Source organism: Humulus lupulus, chromosome 2 (genome assembly GCF_963169125.1).
Source record: "Humulus lupulus chromosome 2, drHumLupu1.1, whole genome shotgun sequence".
Classification (NCBI taxonomy): domain Eukaryota; kingdom Viridiplantae; phylum Streptophyta; class Magnoliopsida; order Rosales; family Cannabaceae; genus Humulus; species Humulus lupulus.
This window is the reverse complement of record NC_084794.1, coordinates 180,470,884-180,482,461: the sequence shown is the minus strand read 5'-3', so window position 1 is coordinate 180,482,461 and position 11,578 is coordinate 180,470,884.

Below are 11,578 nucleotides of genomic sequence, written 5' to 3'. Positions count from 1 at the left end.
ACACTCACTACTAAAGATAAGCTCGACTAAGGGTTTGGTAACTAATGATGTGATTATGTTTATAATTGCTTAAATGAAATATATGTGCCTTATTTTCATGCTTGATTAGGGAGCATGGGTTATACTGATAGGGCCTGACCCTTGACTGCTAGGTGAATATGAGAATGTATGCTTGTTAGTGTTGTTGATGCATGTGGAGTGTCAAGTAGCATGATGTTTGTGATGGTTGGTTATTGGTTCGGTTATGAGCCGTTGGGTAGTTGTGAAATCTGTTATCATTGTCTGATGAGCCGAGTCGTTGATTGCATATATACTTAGAGAGTTATGCCTCAAAGGCAATCAAACAGATTAGTCGGCACTGAAATCCAGGATAGAGATGATAACTAGGATCAGGACCATCTGCCAACTCCTGAGAACTAACTTCAAATGTTTGTTGAAATGCAAGCCAGACTGCAGAGATAGGAGGAAGAGATCAGGCTTCGAGGACAGCAACAGGTTTCATTAGGGAACGCTGCACCAGTTTTGCCACATGCGGGGGTAAAAGTTCTAGGACCGCTAGAAGTATTGAACATATGGGAGCATATTTATGAGCGGTTTAGGAAACAACACCCTTCGACCTTTGAGGGAGGGCTAGACCAACTGCAAGCTGAGCAGTGGATGAGTATGGCCACCTCCATCTTGGACTTTATGAGGGTGGTAGGTAATGAAAGGGTGGCCTGCGCCACGTACATGTTTTGTTCAATGAGAAATAATATAACGATGCAATTTAAAATGCGAAGGCAGATGAGTTGACCTGATTGGTTTAGGGCAACATGACTATGACTGAGTATGCCATGAAGTTTGATAGGTTAGCCATGCTTGCTTCTGACTTGGTGCCAATCGATGTTGTCAGGAGAGATAGGTTTGTTCAGGGATAAAACCTCATGATAGCACGGGATGTTAGGATCACTTCAGTGCTTGGAGTTACTACATATGCTCAGGTAGTTGAGAATGCCCTTACTGCTAAGGGCACAGAGGATAGGATGTGGCGCAAGATCATCGTGAGACGTGATGCCAAGAGGATGGTACCTCCATTTACTAGGTCTGGTAGGGGCAGAGGCCTTAGTGACCAGAAGAGGAATACCCCTGACACTTCTACTACTAATGGTGCTGATAGGAGGGGTCGGGGTACTCAGGGTGGCCGCCAGGGCGACAATGAGGCATGCAGGAGTTATCCAGTATGCACCAGGTGTAGGAGACGCCATGTGGGATAATGTCGTGCTAAGGCATGCTTCCTTTGCGGGGTTGGGGTACATTTTCAGAGGGATTTCCCACAACTGAAGATAGAGGAATATAAGAAAGGTGATAGTTTGACGCCAACCTGAGTGTTCACACTGACCCACTCAGAGGGTAAGGCTAGTCCCTCGATAGTGACAGGTCAAATTTCTAGTGCTGGCTCTAATTACATTGTATTGATTGATTCTGGTGCTACACATTCATTTGTTTCTAGTAAAGTGGTTGATATATTGTGTAGGCCTTGTGATTTCTATGTTGTGGGGTTTGGGACCTTATTGCCTACTGGAGAATTAGTAGTTTCTAGGAGATGGATTAGATCCTTGCTAGTAGAGGTGGATGGTAGAGAGTTGTCAGTAGACCTGACTGAGTTAGCTATGGAGGATTTTGATATGATTCTAGGCATTGATTGGTTAGCCAAGTATGGGGCAACCATATATTGTAAAAGGATGATGGTGACCTTTGAGCTCGAGGGAGAGGACCCGTTTGTGTTTGTGGACGCTGTGAACAAGCCTTGTATTCTGATGATCTCAGCACTAAAGGCTAGAGACCTATTGCAAGGAGGTTGCATAGGATTCTTAGAAAGCATAGTGGATACTACCAAGGATGTGCCAGTTGGGTCGGCAGAGACCAGATTGGTCTGTGAGTTTTTGGATGTATTCCTAGAGGACCTACCGGGGTTACTGCCGTAGCGAAAGATTGAGTTTGTTATAGAGGTGGCACTGGGGACAAAACCAGTATTCAGAGCACCATACAGAATGGCTTCGGCAGAGTTGAAGGAGTTGATGGTACAGTTACAAGAGTTACTGGATTTGGGATTCATTAGACCCAGCTTCACACAGTGGGGTGCGCCAGTGTTGTTTGTTAAGAAGAAAGATGGGACATTGAGGATGTGTATCGATTACAGGAAGTTGAACAAGATGACTATCAAGAACAAGTACCTGCTGCCAAGGATTGATGACATGTTTGAGCAGTTGTAGGGTAGGACAATATTCTCAAATATCGATCTTCGATCTAGTTATCACCAGCTGAGAATCAACGATGAGGACATTCCAAAGACGGCCTTTCTCATAAGATATGGACATTATGAGTTTTTGGTTATGTCATTTCGACTGACCCCCCGACAACTTTTATGGATCTGATGAATAGGGTGTTCAAGGACTACCTCGACAAGTTTGTGATTGTCTTCATCAACAACATCCTGGTGTACTCATAGAACATGAACAACATCTCCGATTGGTACTTCAGAGGTTGAGGGAGCACAGGTTGTATGCCAAGTTCAAGAAGTGTGAGTTTTGGTTACCTTAGGTGACCTTCCTTGGTCACATTGTTAGCAAGGACAAAATTAAGGTTGATCAAGCTATGATTGAGGCAGTGAGAGATTGGAAAAGGCCTAGAAGTGTTCCAGAGATTAGAAGTTTCCTTAGATTGGCGGGATACTATGGATGCTTTGTAGAAGGGCTCTCAAGGATTGCTACACCACTGAAAAAGTTGACACGCAAGAATCAGAAGTTTATATGGTCAGACAGATGTGAGAACAACATCCAGGAGTTGAAGCAACAATTGATTATAGCTCTAGTACTAAGTCTTCCATCAGACCAGGAGAAGTTTGTGGTTTACTATGATGCTTCAAGGTAGGGGTTAGGCTGTGTTCTTGTGCATGCATGGAAGGTGATCGCTTATGCATCATGATAGTTGAAAGAATAGGAACAACGATACCCTACGCATGATTTAGAGTTAGCAGCAGTGGTCTTTGCATCGAAGGTAAGACGACACTACCTTTATGGGGAGAAGTGTGAGATATACAATGACCACAAGAACTTAAAGTATTTCTTTACCCAAAAGGATCTAAACATGAGACAGAGGCGTTGGCTGGAGTTGGTTAAAGATTATGATGGTGAGATTCTTTACCACCTAGGGAAAGCCAACGTGGTGGCAGATGCCTTGACTCGGAGAGGTCTGGGACAGTTATTCAGTTTGAAGCAGATATCGAAAGAGTTGGCAGAAGATATGACTAGAACAGGGATAGAGTTGGTGGTGGGTTAGTTAGCCAATGTCAACTTGCAGTCTACTCTTTTGGAGAGGATAAAGGAGGGTCAACTGAGTGATCCTCAGTTGAGGAGGCACAAAGCGGACGTCCTAGCTGGAGTGGCTAAGGACTATACGATTTTAGAAATGGGTTTGTTGAGGTACAAGGAATAGATTTGCGTTCCAATGGACTCTGCTATAGATGAGAGATTCTAGATGAATCTTACACGACACCGTATTCATTGCATCCGGGCACCACGAAGATCTAGAGGATCTGAAAACCTTATATTGGTGGCCTGGGATGAAGAAAGATGTAACTGAATATGTGGCTAAGTGCCTGACCTATCAGCAAGTCAACACTGAACACCAGAGATCAGCATGGTTATTACAACCTTTGGGTATTCCTGAATGGAAATGGGAGGATGTCACTATGGAAATTGTGGTTGGGTTGCCCAGAACCATTGGTCAACATGATTCAGTATGGGTGAGGTTGAGATTCGATACAACTTACCATCCTCAGACAGATGGTCAGTCTGAGAGGACGATTCAGATACTGGAAGACATGCTTTAGGCATGAGTTTTGGACTTTGAAGGGTCTTGGAGTAAGTATTTTCCTTTGATAGAATTTTCCTACAACAACAGTTATCAATCGACCATTAGAGTGGCTCCTTGTGAAATGATGTATGGTAGGGGTGTAGATCACCCATTCACTAAGATGAGATGGGTGAAAAGAAATACTTGGGTCCTGAAGCAGTTCAAAGACCAATGAGTCCATAGAAAACATTAGAGCTCGGATGCTCGCGTCACAGAGTAGACAGAAAAGTTATTCAGATCTGAAGCATAAAGACGTGGAGTTCCAAGTGGGAGACTATGTCTTCCTTAGAGTTTCACCGCTAAAAGGGGTGAAAAGGTTTGGGAAGAAGGGCAAGCTGAGCCCTAGATTTGTAGGAGCTTTTGAGATCTTAGAGAGGATTGGTTAGGTAGCCTACATGTTGGCTTTACCTCTAGAATTATCAAGAGTTCACAATGTGTTTCACATATCGATGCTCCAGAAATATGTATCAGATGCAGCTCATGTATTGAGTTATGAGGATCTAGAGATACAGACAGACTTATCCTATGAGGAGCATCCAATATAGATCTTAGATAGAAAGGATAAAGTCTTGAGGAACAACCCTTGGTTGAAGTGCTATGGAGGAACAACAAGGTCGAGGAGGTGACCTGAGAACTAGAATCAAATATGCGGGATCAGTATCTTGAGCTATTCATGTAAATTTTGAGGACAAAATTTCTATAAGGAGGGGATAGTTATAGTGTCCCAAATTTCTAATAAGGCTTAGTGCCTTGATTACTGTGCCAAGAGGGCATAATTGGATGTTTATGTGTTAGTATGATTTAATTGTGATTATATATGTGAATTCTATGATTTATATTATGATATTTCTACTTGTGCATGTTTAGGTGTATTAAATATGTTTATAGGTCCGTTTCTGTAAAAAGGGCATTTTCGTAATTTTGACTCGCTGAGGCTATATCTCTAATTATATGTATTTTGTGAGTGAGACCACATTATTATGTGTATATAATTGAGTTATTCGGCATGAGGCGATCCTAGTGAGCAAGTTAGCAGTTTAGTCACAACGAGACTGAATACTCAGCTTGGGGTGAGCCTAGGGGCACTTTGGTAATTTAGTACATTACAAGGATTTATCAGGTAATGGTAATTATTTGGTTATCATTTGGGAATATTGGAAATAATTGGGGAAAATATTGGTGTTAATTGAGGATTAGTGGGAATGGTGTCAAATGACCATTTTGCCCTTGAGGGCATTAGAGAACTAAGGTAAAGGCTAGGGGTATTCTGGTATTTTCTCTATCCTTAGATTACCTTAGTCACCTAGAAGCCTTGAGAAAATCATAAACAAAACAAAAACACTCAACTTTCTCTCTCTCCCTTGTTACTCTCTTTCTTCCTTGGGCACTTGGTGAAGTTTTGAATTTTTTTTTAAGTAAAAGCTTGAGAAATTGAAGGAGGTTAGAGCTAGAATTGGGTTGGGAGCAGCATAGGGTCAAATTTCACAACTGAGGTAAAATTTTACACTCTATTTTCTTGAGGAAATTCTGGTTTGTCTTTGTGTTTTCAAGTTATTGAACTCAAGGTGGGGATGTTGAGATTGGTGAGGTTTTGGCTTGGATTTTGGGGGGTTTATATGTTGCATGTGATGTGTTGTTAGGAGTTTAGAACTCAATTATAGGTTTGGTTATTGTTTGGGGGGAATTTTGAGGGATTTTTCTAGGAGAAAATGTTGGAAATTCTTGGTCCGCGGGGATGCGCTGTGACCCGCATGAAATCAGAGGCTAGGGTGGTTCTCCGAATTGCCTTGGCGCTGCGACGCTTGGTGGGCTGCACCACGGTGCGTGTCCAGGGAGATTGCTTGGGGGGCTCTCTATTACCTAGTTTAGTAGAATTCGTGGTCCCGGAGGCTAGGACTCAATCTTGAAAATTTTAATTGGTTTAGTTCATGATGGATATTCATTATTATGTTGTGACTAGGGGTACCACAACTCTTGGAAAGGAAAAGATCATGCTAGTTGTTGCCTTACCCTATCACAGAGGACTTGAGGTAAGAAAATCGTTACTTGCATCGAGTGTAGGGCGTGTGCCCCAATTATAGGGCATGTGAATGACAGTGTCATGAATTCGTTTGTAATTGAATGCTGTTGCGTTTGAATCTATGTTGATATATTTGTTTGCACTGATTGCTCGGTTGGGAGGTCGTTAACGACATTACATGTGTGTGTAATGTATGTCGTAGTGGCGGGGCCATAGCGCGAATGCGATATCTGCCATAGTGGCGAGGCTATTGTAAAGATGTGACATCCATCTACTCAGCATGGGTCATATATTGTTTGGAAAGTATATTTTTTGGAAGATCTATGTGAACCAGTTGTGGTTATAGAGTATGTAGTATGTAACACATGTTAATGTTTATCTGATTATCTGTATGATTGTTTAGATTTTCTTGTTGAGCCTCGGTACACAGGTGCTTCGTGGTGCAGGTAAGGACAATGGAAAGCTGGACCAACCAAGAGTGGGAGAGTTTTAGGGGCGACGTGTACATATAGTGATTCACAACTGGTCGTGAATTAGGTGTTGGGAGAATACCAAGCTCGAGGAATAAAAATGGCATCCTACCTCAGCAAGGCAAAAGATCTCCTAGCACAATTAAAAAAATTTACCATCCAACAAGTGCCCCATGACCAAAATTCCAATGCAGATGCCCTAGAAAATCTTACAAGTGCCAAGGATGCAGATGCCCTAAACGTAATACAAGTTGAGCACTTGGCCCAACCAAGTATTAACAGAATGGAACAAACACTATTGCTCGATAATAATCCCTCCTGGATGGCTCCTATAGCCTTGTACCTAGAGCACGGAACATTGCCTCAAGACAAAAATGAAGCTCGACGAATTTCAAGGCAAGCTGCTAGGTACATGATTATTGATGGTGTAACGTCCCAAATTACCTAATAAGGCTTAGGGCCTTGATTAGGGGGGCAAGATGGAAATATATGGAACTATATGCTTATAGGAGTTATATTTGTGTGTAATTATGTGATTATGTGAGTCGTATGATAATATGACTAGATATGCGTGCTTAGGTGTATTAAATATGCATGTGGGTATGTTTCTTATTAGAAGGGAAATTTTCATAATTTGGCCCGTTATGTGCATAATTGTGTATATGTGTATATTTGTGATATATGTGAGAGACCACATTATTATGTGGGTTTATTTGGGTTACTCAGCACGAGACAATCCTAGGGAGCAAGTTAGCGGGAAAGTCACAATGGGACCCAATACCCGACTCAGGGCGAGTCAAGGGGTATTGTGGGTAACTAATACATTATCAAGTTATTGGGTAACGGGAAAAAGTATTCGAGGATATATTTGGAGTTAGTGAGATTAGGAGGGGGTATTGGGGATTTTGACTATTTTTCCCTTAGGGACGCTTTTGGTACCCCGAGCCTCGGGTTTAGCTTAAGTTACTTAAGCCTTAAGAAAACAAACAAAACACTCAAACACTTAGCTCATCCAACCGACTCTCTCTCTCTCTCTCAATTGTGAGTGAAGTTCTTGAGGAAATTAAGGAGATTTTTGGCTAAAAACTTGGGAATTGAAGGCCTGAACTTGGGGAATTGGATTTGTTGCAGCTAGGGGAAATAAACTGCCATTTGAGGTAAGCTTTAGACTTTGTTTTTCATTGAATTTCTGTTTAAGTTTGGATATTCTTGAGCTTTGAGGCTCAAGGTTGTGAATTTGAGTTTTGGGTAGAGTTTTGAGTGCGTTAAGCTAGGGTTTTGTTGCTGGTATTATGTTGAATCAGTTATGGGAACTAAATTGTGGTTCTAGGATGGATTTGGGGTGGTTTTGATTGAGTTTGACTGAGGAAAAGAATAGGGAATTATGGGTTCGTAGGGTCAGGTCGCAGCCCTGTTCTTGGGGCGCCGCGACCCAACCAAACCCAAGGCCTTTGGGGGCTTTTGTCTAGGAGGCATGCCACAACCCTCTAAGGCAGGTCGCGGCCCATGTCATGGTTCTAGGAAGGAGGGGGCCTCTAATCTGGGAGGCGCGACGCGACCCTTAGGGGCAGGTCACAGCCAGCCTGGGCAGTTTTGGTTGCTATAGGATTTTAATGGCGGGAATTGATTCTTAAGGGCTCGAGATCGATTCTACTACCCAGTTTAGTAGAATTCGAGGTCCCATAGGCTAGGAATCGGTCAAAAAGCCTTTATTTGCTCGTTATTGATGGGATCCTATATTATGGTTATGACTAGGTTATCGCTAGGGGCTCGGAACCAGGATTGTGCTCAAGGGTCTTTCTTATTATTACGCTACACTTAGACCTAAGGTAAGAAAACTGCACCCAATACATGATATGTGTGATTAGGGCTTGGCCCGATTGTTGATTATAATTAGGAATAAGGCTCAGGCCCCTGAGAATGCACGTGTTTGAGTTATGATTTTGCTTGTTGATTAAACATACTTGAATATTCTGTTTCTGGTTAAGTGTTGTATGATTGTACGCATGGTTTGCATAGCTAGGGCTCGACCCCGTTAAGGAACATGGTTATTACTGTGTTTGAATTTAATTGATGGTGTTATATGATAATATGTATGCATATTTGTATTATTTGAAGTATGCTTATCTAAATCTATATCTGAATACCTGGTTCAGGGCTTGACTTATTAGTCAAGGGTGGCAATAGTGCGCTAGTCGAAAGGCTTAGGCCCAAATCAACAACGTACTGTTATGTTGGTCGACCCTATGGTCATTGGAAAACAAAGTGTTTGGCTAGCTCTATGGCTAGTTACTCAGAGCTAAGGGCGAGGACCCAAGTGACTCTATGGTCACATAGCTAGGGCATAGGGCCCCGGGGTTGACTCTATGGTCAACTACTCAAGGCAGCAGGCCCCAAAATGGTCCAATAATCATTTATTTGTAATAATATGGATGCATGAGTAGGTTATTACTGTTGGGCATACTAGATAAGTATCTGGAAATCTGTATTTCTGTTCATGCACATGTGTTAAGTTTTCTTGCTGAGCCTTGGATCACGGATGCTATGTGGTGCAGGTAATGGAAAAGGAAAGCTTGACCAGCCATGAGTCGGAGAGCTTCGATGACAGCGTGTACATATGCGGCTGCTCATCCACCACGACCGAGGATATCCTAAAGGAACTATGGTTGTAGCCCTAATTTTGCCGCTTAGGACGGTCGGTTGTAACTTTTTATGTATATAGACCTTTTTAAATGTTTGTAATATTTTGGGATCCCATGTATGTATGAACCTTTTAAATAAAAAGTCAATAGCTCCTTTGACCAAAATTTGTAACCCTAACCCTTGACGTTAACCTTAGTTACACATTTATAACTAAATGACTTGATTAGCAAGTCTAACACTATTTAAAAGTACACAGTGCAACGGTCTTGGATTAGGAGGACGTTATAGATGGAGTAATGTACAGAAGAGGGTATTCTATGCCTTTGCTCCGATGTGTTACCAAAACAGAAGCCGAACTGCTAATGGTAGAAGCGCACGAAGGATTTAGTGGCAATCATGCAGGGGCAAAGTCTAGCCAAGAAGATACCGAGACAAGGATATTTTTGGCCCTTGATCAATGAAGATTTCATGAAATACATCCGAAAATGTGATAATTGTCAAAGATTCTCCAAAATCCCTCGAGCAGCGCCTAATGAACTCAAACAAATGTAGAGCCTGTGGCCCTTCATAGTATGGGGCATTGATTTGGTCGAGCAACTCCTAATAGGAAAGGGTGGAGTGAAATTTGTGGTGGTCATAGTGGATTACTTTATGAAGTGGATCGAAGTCGAACCACTGGCTACAAGTACTTCCAAAAAGGTGCTTGATTTCATAGTCAAAAACATCATATGCATATATGGCTACCAAAGAAGATCATTTCAAATAATGGCACTCAGTTTGACAGCGACACATTTATAGATTTTTGTGTAAGGAATGGTATCACCAAAAGCTTTTCTGCAGTTGCGCATCCCCAAGCAAACAGACAAGTAGAAGCTTTCAACGAAACCCTGAAGGACACAATGAAAAAGCGTCTCGAGCAAGCCAAAGGAGATTGGTTGGATATTTTTTAGGAAGTCTTAGGGTCATATCAAACTACTATTCAAACCTCAACTAGACATACTCCATTTTCCCTAGCTTATGGATATGAAGCAATGATACCACTTGAGTTAACCCTCTCATAACATGGGAGGAGTACATATGACCAAGATGAAAACCACCAATTATTAGTTGAAAGCCTTGACATGATTGAGGAACAAAAAGAAAAATCACAATTGCGAGTGGCTGTTTACCATCAAAAAGTAGCCAGATACTTCTACTCTCGAGTCAAGAATAGAAAGTTTGCCCTAGGAGATCTAGTATTGCAACAAGTGTTCCAAAACACTAGGGATCTTGCAGCAAGAGTTTTGGGACCAAATTGGGAAGGACCATATTAGATCGTAGAAATACTACAACCAGGAATATACAAACTTGCTCGACTGAATGGTGAACTAATTGCAAGATACTGGCATGGGGAACACTTGCAAAAATATTATCAATAAATACTGGTCGAAGCCACATTTTTCCCACTCACTCCGATCAACATTATTCTTGATCCATTTTACTTGTAAAGGCACGATTATTGCCCAATTTTTTTTTGGTTGTAAGGCATGTATTGCCCATTCTTTTTTACTACCAATTATTACGCATACAACAATATTTTTTAGTTATATGGTTATAAGGCACATCTTTTCCCTTAATAAATAACCAATAACCTAGTTCAATTCAATTCTTTATGTTTTTTCTTCAAAAACATGCATTGCTCATAGAATTTTTTAAATTCAATAGACATGTTTTGTCCATTGTATTACTAGATATATACAAGGGAGTGTGCTCAACACACTCATTATTCCCAATTTTGTTATTAAACAAGGATTACTTAACATGTGTGATTCTTATACAAAATTCCAAGAATACTGCTATATGATACAATATTCGAGGAGCTGCGTTAGCTCTAGCGAGTCTAGTTATTTGGCAAGTGACCAATGACTGGCCTCCTCGATCACTTGGGGGCATATAGAGTATACATGATCACACATAAGTAAATAAGTTAAAATAGCACATCTGGGTAATACTTAGAAAATTTTCAAAAATTTATTAAGTATTGTGCTTCGTCCAACAAGGACATAAAAACCCAAGATGCTCTAAATATTTGAAATGAGCAATAGAGTTTAAATCATATATGCCAAAGCAAATTGTTATATCAAAATAAAATCATACGAGAAATATATAGTATGAATAAAGCAAGAGTAAAAATAGTCACACATATTATCCGAGATTAAAAGCTGCCCGGCCAGCCATTGTTTTTTCACCAAGGACCTTAAGATCCAAGGTGAAATAAAAAAAAAAAGAGAAAAAAAAAATATAAGATGCCCTCCTCAAGGCTCCACTGCCTCGGCATCTTCCCCCTCATGCTTTTCTTGCTCGACTCCAGGAGTGGCAGGGACTTCTTCATTAAAAGCAGAATGTTCCTCCTCTTCACGAGCAACACACTTGGCAATTTCTTTGTCGCGAAGATGAGTAGGGATGTAGTCAACATTATCCTCCTTATTGTTATTCTAAAATAGGAAAAATCAATTGAAGGTCACATTCTTGAACTTACTCAAGTTCGAGGAGTGTGGCTCATTTTCATGCT